At 49.1% G+C, this 4,061-nt stretch overlaps 1 long non-coding RNA gene across 1 annotated transcript; it reads left to right on the top strand.

The window, feature by feature from the left end:
* Window positions 1-678: 678 nt before the first annotated feature.
* LOC136534078 (uncharacterized) lies at window positions 679-1,381 on the top strand. Its single transcript, XR_010778653.1, has 4 exons — window positions 679-742; window positions 851-914; window positions 991-1,251; window positions 1,335-1,381. It is a non-coding gene; the product is annotated as an uncharacterized lncRNA (long non-coding RNA).
* Window positions 1,382-4,061: the final 2,680 nt, after the last annotated feature.

The following is a 4,061-nucleotide window of genomic DNA, read 5'->3' as shown; positions in this document are numbered from 1 at the left end:
GTTGTTCATTCCGGGTCTGGTCCTGTGGCGAACGACCGGTGGGACAAGAAGCTTGAGTCTCCTACTGAGATTCAAGCGATCCAACCACTCCTTGATAGGATTAGCACGCTGAAACAGCAAGGATTGACCGGCTTTGGTATTGTCTCAAGTTTTCTTCGTCGTCGGGTTCAGCCCTTGAAAGAGCGGGGACATCTCGGCTTTGAGTATTCTGGGGCCGAGGATTCTTCACGTATGGTTCCAGCTCTTGAGCTGACCGATGAGGAGGTACTCGAGCGTCTCCAAAAAATGCTAAAAGGAGTGAGCGTCATTCCTCCTGCCGTCCCTGAGTACTCGGCCAACAACCCGCCCCCAGCTGTGAGTTGCCTATCCTCCTTTTTCTTTTTATTTGAGTTCTTTATGTACTCTTTCTACATCCGTTCTTGCTTAGTTTTTCCTTGTCTTGGTGTTTTGTTTTTTTTTTCGTAGGTGCTTGGGCGGAACTTTGTTGATCCGATCCCCCTTGATGTTCTCCCTGCTGTGGCGGAGACTGGGGATCGTTCAGCCGGTACTTCTGCAATTAGCAAGTCTCAAACTTTTACAGCCCTTCCTGGGGTTTCTTTCAGATTTGATGATGTATATGAAGAGTATGTTCCTCGTCTAGTCCCTCGCGGTCCTCGCAGTGTCCCGAAGAGGGGGCGAATGGACGGTTCCTCATCTGGCTTGCCTGTCTCCAAGAAGCCTCGCAAACCAAGTACTCCCTCAGGTACTCCAGTTGTGGCTAGCATGCTCTTAGGTGAGCACATTTAGTATTCTTTGTTCTTTTATTTTCATGTTTCTCTCTTGAACCGAGTACTTTTCATCTCTTTTTCAGCAGGTGCTCTGGTTTCGCTGGCTGAGGAAGAAGAGGATGATGAAGTTCCCCTCATCATGCGGCGGTGAGTTGTTTTTCATATTCTTGTCGCATTGAATTTTTCCTCTTTGTTTTTAATTTTAGTCTTGAACTTTTTGAAGTAATCGGAGGTCGGGTGTGAGTTCTTCCGAGGCTCCCGCGCCGACTTCTTCCGAAGCTCCGGGGTCGAGTTCTTTGGTTGCTTCTGCCCCGAGCTGTACTGCTCCTCCGGCGTGGATTTCTTCCACGGCTCCAGCTCCGACTTCTTCCGCGGCTCCGCTGTCGGTTGTCCCGCTCCCGTCGCTGGGTGGCGGGGACGTCTTCGCCGTCGTGGTTCCCCCTGCGAGGCCTTCTCTTGACTTCGCAAAGAAAAAAGTAGTCGGGTGAGTAGATTCTTGCTTCATCTTTTTGGCTTTTATCTTCCTTCCTCTGGTTCTTATTGGTGCTTCCTTTTATCACTTTTCAGTGCTTCGTCTTCTCTAATTTCTTCATCGACTTCTTCTCTGCCTCCCGCCGTGCCAACGAGTTCTGAGCCTTGAGACTCACAACATTCTGTTGATGAAGTCGCGGCGGGGGCTTTAGAGCTACCTGGCGGAGTCGCGGACTTGGTCGCTCCGGAGGTAACTGTGGCCGTCGCGCCGGGTTCTTCTGGGGGTTTGGCTCCGGCTTCCCTGGAGGTTGCTCTGGTCGCTCCTGCTTCGCCCCAGCCGGCTTCTTTTTCCCCTTCTTTTGCCTCCGGCGGCCCCTCCCTGTCCGATGACGTGGTGCAACAGTTTGATGCCACTCATCGGTTATCGGAGCTGACCGCAGCCTGGGGGAGCTTGTCGACCCTCGCGACTTCTTTTGGTGAAAAGCTCCAGGTAAATTTTACTGCCACTTCTCTTTCGCATGCTTGTTTTTCTTCTATCCTTACGCCTTGTTTCTCTTTGCCTCTTTCTGCTCAGTCTTTTTCTCGTGATCATTCTGGCTTCTTTTTCTCATCTGAAAATGAGAGGAAGTTGTCTTCGGAGGTGGACGCTCTGAAAGCCAATCTTGACCTTCTCTGGGTTGAGTTGGAAACGGAGCGTCAATTGCACCAAAAGGAGGAGAAAACCCTTCGCGCTCGGGTAGTGGAGACGGAGAAACAGAGAGATGCTGCGGTGGAGTCTGTGAAGAATGAATGCAAAGGTGCCGCAGGTTCTGCCTGTTTCTTCTTGTATTTTGACTTCTTTTTCCACTGACTTGTTCTTTGATGTTCTGTTTAGCTCTCCGAGTTGAGAAACAAAAGCTCTCGGAGAGTATTGATGAAATGAAGGCCCTTGTCCGTTCTAGTCATAATAGAGCTGAGGAGGTAAACACTCATGCTGAGGAAGAACTCGCCCTTGCTAGGCTGATTAGGCGTGGAGCTGACAGAGATCTTGTGCAGGCGCAAAAAACCATTGAAGGCTTGTCCGGGAAGCTGGCGACGGCTACCGAGAATTGGAATGCCTTGTGGAAATCTTTTCGCTCGGTGGCCGATGTCCTTCGGACTCCAGCGGATGACGGGAAATCTTGGGCGCAGTTCATTCCCCGGATTCCGACTCATTTTCAAGAGTTCGCGAAGAGGTGTGCCCAAGTATGTACCAAGAATGTGCTGGCCCAGGTCCGGGTCCTTGCTCCAGAAGCGCCTCTCTCCAAAATAGCAGAAGAAGCTGAAAGCCAAGAATATCTTGACGCCGTTGAAAGGATGGAACCTGAGGTTGAAGATCTAGCCAGTAGGGTTGTAGATAGTCTAAATATTGATATTTCCCTTTCTGATGACAACGCCTGACTCGGTTGAGCGTCCTCTTGTAATATTACACTTCTTTTTAAATGAAGATTCTTTATCTTTGTTGATGTATTCCTTGCATGGGTGTGGTTGAAGTTACTTGACTTGCTGAGTACCTTGTCTTGTTCCCGTCTCTGCTTCGTAAGACAACTCTGTGTGTTATTCTGACGAGGCCCCTCGATTTGTCGAGTACTTTTATTTTCTTCTTTCCTTTGTGATTCGTCGAGTGCTTTGTCCGTGCTATGACTTGTTAGATGTAGATCTTTTGTGTTAACAACCTTTCGCCTGCGCTGTGACTCGGTATAGAAAGTTGCCTCGACAAACTTCGTTGTCCGAGTGCTTTCTTGAGTGGCGCTTGTGCTTTTGTGAGGAAAAAGTATTCCTCTCTAGATGTAGCCCCCGAGCCTCTTGCTTTTCAGAACGAAGTGCTGGAGGATCCTTTGAAGTTAAATTTCGGTTGACTCAGCCAATTTGCTTTTTGTTAGCTACCCTCATTGGCGAGTTGAAACGTTTTTTCAGCTATTTTGCTCTTGGCCGGGATGCTCAGGCGTGTTTTCAGCCATTTTGCTTTTTGTTTCGGGTGTTAGCTTTTTAGCTACCCTCATCGGCGGGCTCAAGCGTTTTTTCAGCTATTTTGCTCTCGGCCGGAATGCTCAGGCATGTTTTCAGCCATTTTGCTTTTTGTTTCGGGTGTTAGCTTTTAGCTACCCTCATCGGCGGGCTCAAGCGTCTTTTCAGCTATTTTGCTCTCGGCCGGAATGCTCAGGCATGTTTTCAGCCATTTTGCTTTTTGTTTCGGGTGTTAGCTTTTAGCTACCCTCATCGGCGAGCTCAAGCATCTTTTCAGCTATTTTGCTCTCGGCCGGAATGCTCAGGCATGTTTTCAGCCATTTTGCTTTTTGTTTCGGGTGTTAGCTTTTAGCTACCCTCACCGGCGAGCTCAAGCATCTTTTCAGCTATTTTGCTCTCGGCCGGAATGCTCAGGCATGTTTTCAGCCATTTTGCTTTTTGTTTCGGGTGTTAGCTTTTAGCTACCCTCATCGGCGGGCTCAAGCGTCTTTTCAGCTATTTTGCTCTCGACCGGAATGCTCAGGCATGTTTTCAGCCATTTTGCTTTTTGTTTCGGGTGTTAGCTTTTAGCTACCCTCATCGGCGGGCTCAAGCGTCTTTTCAGCTATTTTGCTCTCGACCGGAATGCTCAGGCATGTTTTCAGCCATTTTGCTTTGTTCGGAGGGGTATCGGCGTTTGCAGGAACTCGATGGTAAACGCAGGGAGACAATGATTTATACTGGTTCGGCACGCCAGAAAGTCACGGCGCCCTACGTCCAGTTTGGTGTGGATAGTATATTGCGCCCTGCGCTATTTGTTGTGTTGCGAGGTATGTTGTGGTTGTGTGTGTTGATGTC

Source organism: Miscanthus floridulus, unplaced genomic scaffold (genome assembly GCF_019320115.1).
Source record: "Miscanthus floridulus cultivar M001 unplaced genomic scaffold, ASM1932011v1 os_1470, whole genome shotgun sequence".
NCBI lineage: Eukaryota > Viridiplantae > Streptophyta > Magnoliopsida > Poales > Poaceae > Miscanthus > Miscanthus floridulus.
The sequence above is the reverse complement of the archived record's forward strand: the minus strand, read 5'-3'. Positions and strand labels throughout refer to the sequence as shown.